Source organism: Coregonus clupeaformis, chromosome 15 (assembly GCF_020615455.1).
Source record: "Coregonus clupeaformis isolate EN_2021a chromosome 15, ASM2061545v1, whole genome shotgun sequence".
Classification (NCBI taxonomy): Eukaryota; Metazoa; Chordata; class Actinopteri; order Salmoniformes; family Salmonidae; genus Coregonus; species Coregonus clupeaformis.
In genome coordinates, this window is record NC_059206.1 from 13,624,894 (window position 1) to 13,639,431 (window position 14,538).

At 40.9% G+C, this 14,538-nt stretch overlaps 1 protein-coding gene across 3 annotated transcripts in view; it reads right to left on the bottom strand.

Annotated features, from left to right (window-relative positions):
- syk (spleen tyrosine kinase) overlaps nucleotides 1–3,510 on the bottom strand; it is a 118,567-nt gene extending 115,057 nt beyond the window's left edge. For 2 of the 3 annotated variants that reach the window (XM_041897357.2, XM_041897358.2), the window contains exon 1: nucleotides 3,395–3,509. The gene's annotated coding sequence lies outside the window, so the exon portion shown is untranslated. Of the gene's footprint in view, nucleotides 1–3,394 lie in introns of all 3 variants that reach the window. The other variant, XM_041897360.2, reaches the window with a different exon arrangement.
- Between the last annotated feature and the right edge of the window lie 11,028 nt (nucleotides 3,511–14,538).

Consider the following 14,538-nt stretch of genomic DNA (forward strand, 5'->3'; position numbering starts at 1 on the left):
AGCCATGTTCCCACCCCAGCCATGTTCCCACCCCAGCCATGTTCCCAACCCAGCCATGTTCCCAACCCAGCCATGTTACCACCCCAGCCATGTTCCCAACCCAGCCATGTTCCCAACCCAGCCATGTTACCACCCCAGCCATGTTCCCACCTCAGCCATGTTCCCACCCCAGCCATGTTACCACCCCAGCCATGTTACCACCTCAGCCATGTTACCACCTCAGCCATGTTCCCACACTTCATCACTTCTCCTTTCCTCCAATTACTTACTTGCAATACTATTTTGGTATAATAACCAATACACTAAGTTATATATTTATATCTAATACAAACCTCTAATACAGTGCCTTGCAAAGGTTGAAATATGGTTAGTCAATAACCCAGTGAAGCTGATAAAACATTCATATTGTGAGTCAAATTGATATGGCTGATACTTCCCTAATTCTCAGAGATAATTTAGAAGTCAGCATGTATAAAAGAAGCAAGTGGAAACACTGCACCAGCAAAGAAAACAAACAACAGTAGCAGAATGACACTGCTAACGTTTACGTTGCTGGGCTCTTTTGCCTGTGTCATTGGGCCCAATCATAACTGCAGGAGGTAGCTTAGTGGTTAAGAGAGTTGTGCCAGTAACCGAAAGGTCGCTGGTTCTAATCCCCGAGCCGACTAGGTGAAAAATCTGTCGATGTGCCCTTGAGCAAGGCACTTAACCCTCATTGCTCATGTAAATCGCTCTGGATTAGAGTGTCTGCTAAATGACCAAAAAAAATACAAAGTAGGGGTCCTGAGGGTGCTGCAGCACACCCTGAAATAAATTATATATGCCTTGCAAAAGTATTCATCTCCCTTGGCGTTTTTCCTATTTTGTTGCATTACAACCTGTAATTTAAATGGATTTTTATTTGGATTTCATGTAATGGACATACACAAAATAGTGAAATTAAAAAAATAACTTGTTTCAGAAAATTCGAAAAAATAAATAACGGAAAAGTGGTGCATGCATATGTATTCAACCCCTTTGCTATGAAGCCCCTAAATAAGATCTGGTGCAACCAATTACCTTCAGAAGTCACATAATTAGTTAAATAAAGTCCACCTGTATGCAATCTAAGTGTCACATGATCTATATATACACCTGTTCTGAAAGGCCCCAGAGTCTGCAACACCACTAAGCAAGGGGCACCACCAATCGAGCGGCACCATGAAGACCAAGGAGCTCTCCTAACAGGTCAGGGACAAAGTTGTGGAGAAGTACAGATCAGAGTTGGGTTATAAAAAATTATCAGAAACTTTTAACATTGAAAGAATATGGCATCACAACAAACCTGCCAAGACAGGGCCGCCCACCAAAACTCACGGACCAGGCAAGGAGGGCATTAATCAGAGAGGCAACAAAGAGGCCAAAGATAACCCTGAAGGAGCTGCAAAGCTCCACAGCGGAGATTGGAGTGTCTGTCCATAGGACCACTTTAAGCGTACACTCCACAGAGCTGGGCTTTACGGAAGAGTGGCCAGAAAAAAGCCATTGCTTAACAAAATAAATAAGAAAACACGTTTGGTGTTTGCCAAAAGGCATGTGGGAGACTCCCCAAACATATGGAAGAAGGTACTCTGGTCAGATGAGACTAAAATTGAGCTTTTTGGCCATTAAGGAAAACGCTATGTCTGGCGCAAACCCAACACCTCTCATCACCCCGAGAACACCATCCCCACAGTGAAGCATGGTGGTGGCAGCATCGTGCTGTGGGGATGTTTTTCATCGGCAGGGACTGGGAAACTGGTCAGAATTGAAGGAATAATGGATGACGCTAAATATAGGGAAATTCTTGAGGGAAACCTGTTTCAGTCTTCCAGATATTTGAGACTGGGACAGAGGTTCACCTTCCAGCAGGACAATGACCCTAAGCATACTGCTAAAGCAACACTCGAGTGGTGTAAGGGGAAACAGTTAAATGTCTTGGAATGGCCTAGTCAAAGCCCAGATCTCAATCCAATTTTAGAATCTGTGGTATGACTTAAAGATTGCTGTACACCAGTGGAACCCATCCAACTTGAAGGAGCTGGAGCAGATTTGCCTTGAAGAATGGGCAAAAATCCCAGTGGCTAGATGTGACAAGCTTATAGAGACATACCCCAAGAGACTTGCAGCTGTAATTGCTGCAAAAGGTGGCTCTACAAAGTATTGACTTTGGGGGGGTAGTTATGCACACTCAAGTTTTTTTGTCTTATTTCTTGTTTGTTTCACAAAAAAAATTATTTTGCATCTTCAAATTGGTTGACATGTTGTAAATCAAATGATACAAACCCCCCAAAAATCAATTTTAATTCCAGGTTGTAAGGCAACAAAATAGGAAAAATGCCAAGGTGGGTGAATACTTTCGCAAGCCACTGTATATCAGTACCTCTATTTTTATCATGAGGAGATTATAATGTGTAGATGACCATTAATATTTTAAATGTAATATATTCAACTTATGTTATAAGTGGGAGAATACTACTTAAATGTACATTCCTTAAAATAGCATATTTCTAAAGTAATCTGAAGAATATGACACATAGAAGGATTATGAAAGATCTCAGACAGATCCTTTAGTGCCAAAACCACAACATTATATGCATGCACATGAATGGTTTTCCACATTGCAATTTCAGAATCCAGACACAGAATAAAGATATACTGTATAGTGGATACAAAGCTCTAACATGAGGAGTAAAATCCTGTGTCTGCTCTATAAATTATACAGCTATCTGCTAGTGTCACCCAACACGTTATTTCAAACAGGAAACGGTATGAACTGTGCCTTTGAGACGCCATACATTATTTAGCTTGTATTCCGGCCTGATTTGAAACTGAAAGCTCGTGACTCTACAGGAAGTGAAAGGCCCTTGTGCAAAGCTGCTTTCTATGTCAGAGACTGTGGCCAGAGAAAAGGAGGGGAGGGCGAGCAGCACAGCGGATTGATGTGAGAGCTCAGTGAAGCGTCTAAAAGCCACCTCCCACAGACACACGCACAAACACAGCACTGGGAGAGAGCACAGCACCACAGGAACCTCGACTGATTCCTTTCTCCCACCCGCAGATGCGAAACGCCAGGTTTTGAGTCAGACCTCTCATTCACTCCAGAAGAATTAGCAAACGTGACGGCAGCTAACCATATGGTTGTTAAGAGTGCCTACATCAAAGCACCATGTGGTGCTATTTGAACAGTGATGATTATCTCCTTTCTAAAGCCAGATTTTGTATTCATACAGACCAAGGGCAGCGATTATTCGTTGTCACCTCCGATTATAGGACGTCATCAGCTTCACTTCAATGTGTCATCGCCGTCACTGAGCTGACGGTAATGGTAATGACAATGTCACAGAGTGGTTATATCGCATGCATAAGGCCTTACCTTGGGTCTCCCGATCCAGCTTGCTGTGCTCCCCTGGCCTACATCTGGCAATCTTGTGCACATATCTGAAACCTCCTCGTTGCCAGTGTGTGGAGCTAGGCTAGCGTTTCTGTCTCAGGGGTTTTGTGGCTGGGTTATAATTGGATAGTGGCACGTTTCGTGCTTTGGAGCACTCTGATTTGCAACGCATTGCTATCAAGTGACTATCTTGTGCTATCCTGTGTGCCTGCAAAGGGAGATCCATTTTGTGTGAGGTTGGAAATGATGCGTGCTGCCATTTCCTCCCTGTTGGATGGGTTGTACTTTTACCCAGTGGGGGTGTCATTCGAGTGCCGGGCCACCTGAGTGTTGACGATGCAGGAATGAGTCAGACGATAATGATGCCAGTACACAGAAAAAGGAAAAGACAGATGGTACATTTGGGCACATTGTGGAAGATTAAAATAATGATTGAACACAAAGCCTACTGTTCTACACATGAAATAGCTCCATCTCCACTGCAGTGTTGAGTCCAACTCCCTAACCTTGCAGCTACATTTAGTATATTTTGTCTTTTACAAACGCTATCCTGAGACTGGGGCCCAAACCTGTTGTAGTCCAAGTGTAACAATGTGTCTTTTAAAAAAAACTAAGGTCTAAGGGCGGGCTGCTGGGTTTCTACTAAGCTAACATATGGAATTTGTAAGATGGTCATACCAAGGATCATTTTGCTATTTGATTTAGAATGTTAGGACCCCTGTAGGTATCCCAAGAAATATTTTAAAAGTATTTGTTGAAACATTGAATTTTGCCTTACTGCTATTAGCCCATAGAAACACTATGAATAACATATTCATACATGGCAAAACAGATAGCCAAAAAAGGGGAGCAGGTAACTGACTAGTGGTGGTTATTTTTAATATTATTATGCTATGTTATTATGCAATGTTATTATGCTATGTTATTTTGCTATGTTACTATGCTATGTTATTATGCTATGTTACTATGCTATGTTATTATGCTATGTTACCATGCTATGTTATTATGCTATGTTACTATGCTATGATATTATGCTATGTTACTGTGCTATGTTACTATGCTATGTTATTATGCTATGTTACTATGCTATGTTATTATGCTATGTTACTATGCTATGTTATTATGCTATGTTATTATGCTATGTTATTATGCTATGTTACTATGCTATGTTATTATGCTATGTTACTATGCTATGATATTATGCTATGTTATTATGTGACGTTATTATGCTACGTTACCATGCTATGTTATTATGCTATGTTACTATGCTATGATATTATGCTATGTTACTATGCTATGTTATTATGCAATGTTATTATGCTATGTTACTATGCTATGTTATTATGCTATTATGGTATGATATGGTACTATGCTATGTTATTATGCTATTATGGTATGGTATTGCCATCTATACTGATGGTAGAAGCTATTGGCCAGCCTTACAGTTTTTGCCATGATGCTCCTGTACTGACCACGTCTGAGTGATGGAAACGGGGAGAACAGGCCATGGCTCAGGTGGCTGGGGTCCCTGATGATCTTCTTGGCCTTCCTGCGACACCTGGTGTTGTAGGTGTCCTGGAGGGCAGGCAGTGTGCACCCAAAGGTGCGTTGGGCTGAGCGTCCCACCCTCTGTAGCGCCTTGCGGTCCGCGGCGGTGGAGTAGCCGTACCAGGCTGTGATGCAGCCCGACAGTATGCTCTCGATGGTGCTCCTGTAGAACACTGTGAGGGCCCTCGGGGACAGGCCAAATTTCTTTAGCATCCTGAGGTTGAAGAGTCGCTGTCGTGCCTTCTTCACCACGGTGTCCGTGTGGTTTGACCATTTCGGCTCCTCTGAGATGTCTATGACAAGGACGTTTTTGACCGTCTCCACGGCGGCCCCATTGATGAGGATGGGGGTGTGCCCAGCCTGGTTCCTCCTGGAGTCCACAATCAGCTCCTTTGTTTTGCTGATGTTGAGGGAGAGGTTGTTTCCTTGGCATCACAGCGTCAGAGAGCCTTCCTCCTCCCTGTAGGCCGTCTCGTCGTTGTTGGTAATCAGGCATACTACACTCTTAGAAAAAAGGGTTCCAAAATGGTTCAGCTGTCCCCGTAGGAGAACCCTTTTTGGTTCCAGGTAGAACCCTCTGTGAAAAGGGTTCTACATATAACCCAAATGAGTTGTACCTGGAACCAAAAATTGTTCTTCAAAGGGTTGTCCTATGGGGACAGCTGAAGAACGCTTTTAGGTTCTAGATAGCACCTTATTTTCTAAGAGTGTACTGTCGTGTCGTCAGCAAACTTAATGATGGAGTTGGAACTGTGTGAGGCCACGCAGTCGTAGGTATACTGCGTCCCTCCTCTGGTGGAGGGATGCAGTACTCTAGCTGTGAGGAAGTTAGGTGCTGGTAGTTGGAACTCACTTGTAGGTCAGTTAGTAGAGCATTGCGCTTGCAATACCAGGATAGTGGGTTCAATTCCTGGGACCACCTGTATATAAAATGTAGGTACACATGACTGTAAGTCGCTTTTGATAAAAACATCTGCTAAATGGCATTCAGCTAATGTGTTTTATGCGATGCTTCTAGCGATCTCTACAATTGGTTGTAAGGATACAGAGATTGAGTCCTAAATGGTGCACTACTTTTGACCAGGGCCCATCTAAAGTAGTGCATTATGTAGGTATTAGGGTGTCATTTGGGACGCAGATTCTCAGCTTTCTCCTCACATGAGAAAGAGTAGGAAGCCATTGAAGGTGGCGAATGATGGAGAGCCGACAACATGAGTGTGTGCGCTCAGTTGAAGGTAGACTGTATCTCAATTGGTCGTCATATCATCTCCATCAGAAGAGAGTAGTAGTTTGGACACCGTTCTACAGAACATTTATACAGAGCAACATTCATACTTGTGCTGTTCCTCTTAAAGCAGCTGAAGGTAAAGCATTTGAAGGTAAAGCAGTTGAGGGTAAAGCAGCTGAAGGTAAAGCAGCTGAAGGTAAAGCAGCTGAAGGTAAAGCAGTTGAAAGTAAAGCAGCTGAAGGTAAAGCAGCTGAAGGTAAAGCAGCTGAAGGTAAAGCAGTTGAAGGTAAAGCAGCTTAAGGTAAAGCAGCTGAAGGTAAAGCAGCTGAAGGTAAAGCAGTTGAAGGTAAAGCAGCTGAAGGTAAAGCAGTTGAAGGTAAAGCAGCTGAAGGTAAAGCAGCTGAAGGTAAAGCAGTTGAAGGTAAAGCAGTTGAAGGTACAGCAGCTGAAGGTAAAGCAGCTGAAGGTAAAGCAGTTGAAACTAAAGCAGCTTAAAGTAAAGCAGTTGAAGATAAAGCAGCTGAAGGTAAAGCAGCTGAAGATAAAGCAGCTGAAGGTAAAGCAGCTGAAGGTAAAGCAGTTGAAGGTAAAGCAGTTGAAAGTAAAGCAGCTGAAGGTAAAGCAGCTGAAGGTAAAGTAGTTGAAGATAAAGCAGCTGAAGGTAAAGCAGCTGAATGTAAAGGAAGGTAAAGCAGCTGAAGGTAAAGGAAGGTAAAGCAGTTGAAGGTAAGGCAGCTGAAGGTAAAGGAAGGTAAAGCAGCTGAAGGTAAAGCAGCTGAAGGTAAAGGAAGGTAAAGCAGCTGAAGGTAACGCAGCTGAAGGTAAAGCAGCTGAAGGTAAAGCAGTTGAAGGTAAAGCAGTTGAATGTAAACCAGCTGAAGGTAAAGCAGCTGAAGGTAAAGCAGCTGAAGGTAAAGCAGTTGAAGGTAAAGTAGTTGAAGGTAAAGCAGTTGAAGGTAAAGCAGCTGAAGGTAAAGCAGCTGAAGGTAAAGCAGTTGAAGGTAAAGCAGTTGAAGGTACAGCAGCTGAAGGTAAAGCAGCTGAAGGTAAAGCAGTTGAAACTAAAGCAGCTTAAAGTAAAGCAGTTGAAGATAAAGCAGCTGAAGGTAAAGCAGCTGAAGATAAAGCAGCTGAAGGTAAAGCAGCTGAAGGTAAAGCAGTTGAAGGTAAAGCAGTTGAAAGTAAAGCAGCTGAAGGTAAAGCAGCTGAAGGTAAAGTAGTTGAAGATAAAGCAGCTGAAGGTAAAGCAGCTGAATGTAAAGGAAGGTAAAGCAGCTGAAGGTAAAGGAAGGTAAAGCAGTTGAAGGTAAGGCAGCTGAAGGTAAAGGAAGGTAAAGCAGCTGAAGGTAAAGCAGCTGAAGGTAAAGGAAGGTAAAGCAGCTGAAGGTACATGAAGGTAAAGCAGCTGAAGGTAAAATAAGGTAAAGCAGCTGAAGGTAAAGCAGCTGAAGGTAAAGCAGTTGAAGGTAAAGCAGTTGAAGCTAAAGCAGTTGAAGGTAAAGCAGCTGAAGGTAAAGCAGCTGAAGTTAAAGCAGTTGAAGGTAAAGCAGCTGAAGGTAAAGCAGCTGAAGGTAAAGGAAAGTAAAGCAGCTGAAGATAAAGGAAGGTAAAGCAGCTGAAGGTAAAGGAAAGTAAAGCAGCTGAAGGTAAAGGAAGGTAAAGCAGCTGAAGGTAAAGCAGCTGAAGGTAAAGTAAGGTAAAGCAGCTGAAGGTAAAGGAAGGTAAAGCAGCTGAAGGTAAAGGAAGGTAAAGCAGCTGAAGGTAAAGGAAGGTAAAGCAGCTGAAGGTAAAGGAAAGTAAAGCAGCTGAAGGTAAAGGAAGGTAAAGCAGCTGAAGGTAAAGCAGCTGAAGGTAAAGTAAGGTAAAGCAGCTGAAGGTAAAGCAGCTGAAGGTAAAGGAAGGTAAAGCAGCTGAAGGTAAAGCAGCTGAAGGTAAAGGAAGGTAAAGCAGCTGAAGGTAAAGCAGTCCTTTACTTGGAAGACAATAAGAGAAGAGCAGATGTGGCAAAAGAAAACAACGTAAAAAGAATACCTGTGTTGGTGTTGTAGCCGGTGCCAATATTTATCTGGACACTTCTGTAGACACCCTCAAATCCAATGGAAAAAGCTACATTTGGTTTATCTGTGGGTATAAGGGAGGAAAACAGGGACTGAAACATGTTTGTACCTACTGGCACCTATTGTTCACAAGGAGGAGACAATTGCATTTTTATTGTGTTACTTTTTTACTTTTTATTTTTTACTTTAGTTTATTTAGTAAATATTTTCTTAACTCTATTTTCTTAAAACTGCATTGTTGGTTAAGGGCTTGTAAGTAAGAATTTCACGGTAAGGTCTACACCTGTTGTATTCGACACGTGACAAATAACATTTGATTTGATTATGATTTGACTATTTATCATTTTCATCACCAAAAATATGTTTTACATTTATAATAATGGAAACCATAAACTTTTAGTTTTCTCTTTAACTTTGTGAATTGTGTTTATTGTGCATACATTGACTGTATTTCAGCAACTGGTCTAGCTGGTTATCTGTTGATTTCAGCCTTCCTGCTTGAGCTGTAATGATATGAACAGCAGAGGTTAAAGGGGAAGTTCAGTATTTTACAAGTTAATGTTAGATGGTTTCTCACTCTATAAGTATGGGCGAGTAGAAACTGGAATCCATCGTTCAGTTTTTAGCCACTACAAACTTCAACTACACTACTTTAGCCAACGCTAGCTAAATATAAATGGAAGTGATAGTTGATTTCAGTTGATTTGGTCATTTTTCTACTGGTACCAAGACTCCATTCAGGGTGAAGAACCATCTAAGATTAAGTGGTAAAATACTGAACATCCCCTTTAAGAACTATTCAACCCTAATAACATTAGTGCAAACCAAAATGACTACATTACCTTAAATCTCTCTCTGCAGGGATACCACCTTGGACTCCCAATGTTTTCTTCTGCTTATCCAAGAATGTCATCCTAAATTCAAGAACTATTAAAATATAAGTTATAACATAAATCTACTGACCACATTAATAACAGTAATTCATAGCTTTGAAATTATGGCCATATTGATAACTAATATGTTACATTACATGCATTGTCCTTCTTCAGAAGTTCAACTTCATGTCTGTCCTCCACTAGCAGCCATTCAGTGGCTTTCAGCCTTGCTTCCATGTCTCCAGTTTTATTCTGGATCGCCTCGATGTCTTGAGGAAGAGAGTTTTTCCAGCTCGGGTCATCAAGGGATCGATCTGGACACCCATGTTCTTGAGGAATTAATCAATGATTTAATTCACGTTGTTGCCCTGTGCCTGCACAATATGGGGCCCATAGTAGTTTGGGGGTGGGGGTGCTGTGCCAGTCAAGGCCCAGTGCACTTCCCTTTCAAAAATATATATGTATACAGTACCAGTCAAAAGTTTGGACACACCTACTCATTCAAGAGTTTTTCTTTATTTTTACTATTTTCTACATTGTAGAATAATAGTGAAGACATCAAAACTATGAAATAACACATACAGTATATATATATATATATATATATATATATATATATATATACACATACATATACATATATACATACACATATATACACACATACATACATACACACATACACACATACATACATATACATACAAACACTTACATACATGCATACATACATACATACAGTGAGGGAAAAAAGTATTTGATCCCCTGCTGATTTTGTACGTTTGCCCACTGACAAAGACATGATCAGTCTATAATTTTAATGGTAGGTTGATTTGAACAGTGAGAGACAGAATAACAACAAAAAAATCCAGAAAAACACATGTCAAAAATGTTATAAATTGATTTGCATTTTAATGAGGGAAATAAGTATTTGACCCCTCTGCAAAACATAACTTAGCACTTGGTGGCAAAACCCTTGTTGGCAATCACAGAGGTCAGACATTTCTTGTAGTTGGCCACCAGGTTTGCACACATCTCAGGAGGTATTTTGTCCCACTCCTCTTTGCAGATCTTCTCCAAGTCATTAAGGTTTCGAGCATGACGTTTGGCAACTTGAACCTTCAGCTCCCTCCACAGATTTTCTATGGGATTAAGGTCTGGAGATTGGCTAGGCCACTCAAGGACCTTAATGTGCCTTCTTGAGCCACTCCTTTGTTGCCTTGGCCGTGTGTTTTGGGTCATTGTCATGCTGGAATACCCATCCACGACTCATTTTCAATGCCCTGGCTGAGGGAAGGAGGTTCTCACCCAAGATTTGACGGTACATGGCCCCGTCCATCGTCCCTTTGATGCGGTGAAGTTGTCCTGTCCCCTTAGCAGAAAAACACCCCCAAAGCATAATGTTTCCACCTCCATGTTTGACGGTGGGGATGGTGATGCCAAAGAGCTCGATTTTGGTCTCATCTGACCACAACACTTTCACCCAGTTCTCCTCTGAATCATTCAGATGTTCATTGGCAAACTTCAGACGGGCCTGTATATGTGCTTTCTTGAGCAGGGGGACCTTGCGGGCGCTGCAGTATTTCAGTCCTTCACGGCGTAGTGTGTTACCAATTGTTTTATTGGTGACTATGGTCCCAGCTGCCTTGAGATCATTGACAAGATCCTCCCGTGTAGTTCTGGGCTGATTCCTCACCGTTCTCATGATCATTGCAACTCCACGAGGTGAGATCCTGCATGGAGCCCCAGGCTGAGGGAGATTGACAGTTCTTTTGTGTTTCTTCCATTTGCGAATAACCGCACCAACTGTTGTCACCTTCTCACCAAGCTGCTTGGCGATGGTCTTGTAGCCCATTCCAGCCTTGTGTAGGTCTACAATCTTGTCCCTGACATCCTAGGAGAGCTCTTTGGTCTTGGCTATGGTGGAGAGTTTGGAATCTGATTGATTGATTGCTTCTGTGGACAGGTGTCTTTTATACAGGTAACAAACTGAGATTAGGAGCACTCCCTTTAAGAGTTGGCTCCTAATCTCAGCTCGTTACCTGTATAAAAGACACCTGGGATCCAGAAATCTTTCTGATCTTTCTGAAATACTTATTTCCCTCATTAAAATGCAAATCAATTTATAACATTTTTGACATGCGTTTTTCTGGATTTTTTTGTTGTCATTCTGTCTCTCACTGTTCAAATAAACCTACCATTAAAATTATAGGACTGATCATTTCTTTGTCAGTGGGCAAACGTACAAAATCAGCAGGGGATCAAATACTTTTTTCCCTCACTGTACATATCCTTTAAAAAATATATATTCCCCTTTATTACTTTCCAACACCACCACCCTTTCCCTAATTGGAGTAAACTAGTGAACAACAATGCTTAGGCCTCTACTTCCATCTTATAATTACTGTATACATTTTATGGACACAGTCTATTTTACAATAATTATATTTTGTTTGTTTTTTCTCCTGAACTTCTTCTACTCTCAACCTCTCCTATCATTTTCATGATGTCCATCCGGTTTGAATCCGGTGTCGTTTTGCGTATCAGTTCATAAACACTATGCCATGGGATCTGTATGTCAAAAATCTCTTCCCAACTATTTTGCAATCTATATGGGACGGCTGTCAATCCTTTGGTCCTTAAATGAAACTGGTATACTTTTGTATTTATCACAGTTTTCTTTAACCAATGATGTTCTTTAATGCAAGGCCGACAGACAAGTTCTTTACTTTTTCCCCCTTCCACTTTCCTCTTCCATTTTTACGGTAATGCTGCAATTATTTGGTTGTAATTTTGGGTAGAGCAGACATTTCCATATGTTTTTGTTAGCTGCATGTGCGACATAACTCCACCAGTCCTACCGATGATATAATTTACGAAGATTATACCTTTTTTAAACATTTTGTCAAAAAAAAAAGGTTTTTTATCAATTAGTATATTTGAATTTAATCACAATATTTGTTGCATTATTTGTTCTGTTGTTTCTGGAGGATTAAATTGAAATTGCAACCAAATGGTCTGATGGTGATGTGGATATACCGAGTATATCCACATCACCATCAGACCATTTTATTGGTAAACTACATGGTAATGTAAAAATTGTATTTTTTAGTGATCCAATACGTAATATAGTACATTTGTCATAATTTGGTTTTAATCCAGAGTGGTTAGAAAATGTATCTAGATCCTCTATGAGGCTATGGGGGGATTCTAGTTGTGGATTTAAAAGAAAACATGAATCATCAGCGTACAATGACACCTTTGTTTTTAAGCCCTGGATTTCTAATCCCTTGATATTATTGTTGGATCTGATTTTAATAGCTAACATCTCGATGGCCATAATAAATAGATATGCCGATAGTGGACAACCTTGTTTCACTCCTCTTGACAGTTTAAAACAGGGGTGTCAAACTCATTTTAGCTCAGGGGCCACATGGAGGAAAATCTATTCCCAAGTGGGCCGGACCGGAAAAATCATGGTATATATAACTTAAAAACAACAACTTCAGATTGTTTTCTTTGTTTTAATACGATCAACATACAACATAAAGCTGGAGCCTGAGGACAGTGTGTCCAAAATAGTACAAGCACAACATCACTATTAATCATAAAACACGTCAAGTTTATTTGAAAATTCTAAAGAAAAAGAACACACAAACACACAATGCCTCAGTGATTAACAGAACTGTTTCACAGATCACAGAACTATATCAGGGTGTCATTTCTCAGGCAGAAATGTAGATAAAAATAATGAAATCCTGTTCCACAAACAAGTGCAAGAACCACAGAGTCAAGAATAGGTTAAATATACAAATAAAATTAAAATCAATTAAAAACAATAGCACATCAACATAAAAACATATAAACATAAAGCTGGAGCCTGAGGACAGTGTCCAAAAAGCACAACATCACTATTAATCATAAAACACCTCAAGTTATTTGAAAGTTCTGAGGACAAAGAACACACAAACACACAATGCCTCAGTGATTAACAGAACTGTTTCACAGATCACAGAACTATATCAGGGTGTCATTTCTCAGGCAGAAATGTAGATAAAAATAATGAAATCCTGTTCCACAAACAAGTGCAAGAACCACAGAGTCAAGAATAGGTTAAATATACAAATAAAATTAAAATCAATTAAAAACAATAGCACATCAACATAAAAACATATAAACATAAAGCTGGAGCCTGAGGACAGTGTCCAAAAGCACAACATCACTATTAATCATAAAACACCTCAAGTTATTTGAAAGTTCTGAGGACAAAGAACACACAAACACACAATGCCTCAGTGATTAACAGAACTGTTTCACAGATCACAGAACTATATCAGGGTGTCATTTCTCAGGCAGAAATGTAGATAAAAATAATGAAATCCTGTTCCCCAAACAAGTGCAAGAACCACAGAGTCAAGAATAGATTAAATATACAAATAAAATTAAATCAATTAAAAACAATAGCACATCAACATAAAAACATATAAACATAAATCTGAAAGCGTTGCTCAAACTCCCGTAACAGTCCCGTTATTTTATCTTTGAACCGCTTCATGTCTGCCACATGTTGGGTCGCGCACACATTTTTCAGACAGGGGAAGTGAGCTGCATCACCACCGGCAAGTTGCGTCTCCCACAATGACAGCTTCAACTTGAAAGAACGTATGCTGTCATAATACTGCGTGACAACTTTGTTGCGCCCTTGCAGCTGTTTGTTCAAGTTATTCAGGTGCTCTGTAACATCCACCATAAATGCAAGGTCCTGCATCCATTCTGCGGAATGAAATTCTAACACTGGTTTGCCCTTTTCTTCCATGAACTGTTCAATTTCTTCTCGTAAATCAAAGAAACGCCTCAGCACAGCACCTCGGCTTAACCATCTTACCTCAGTGTGGTATGGCAGACCATAGATGTGGTCTTTCTCTCTGAGAAGGCTGTCAAACTGACGGTGATTCAGGCTTCTGGATCGGATGAAATTAACAGTTTGGATGACCACCTTCATGGCGTTATCCATCTTTAATGACTTGCAACACAAAGCCTCCTGGTGCAAAATACAGTGAAAAGTCAAAAAATCACGTCCTCCATTTGCAGATTGCACTTTCTCTCTGAACTTTGTCACAACGCCTGCTTTTTCCCGATCATTGAGGGCACACCATCTGTAGCCAGGCTGACAGCGCGGGGACCAGTCCACTCCGACCCTGTCCAGCGCGCCCGACGAGTGCGGTAAAAATATCAGCTGCTGTCGTTGTATCTGTCATCGGCACCAACTCCACGAACTCCTCGGTGACGGTCAATGTGTCATCAACTCCGCGGATGAAAATGGCCAGTTGTGCAACATCTGTAATGTCCGTGCTTTCATCAATTGCAACCGAAAACGCAATAAATGACTTTACTTTTTGCTTCAATTGGCTGTCAAAA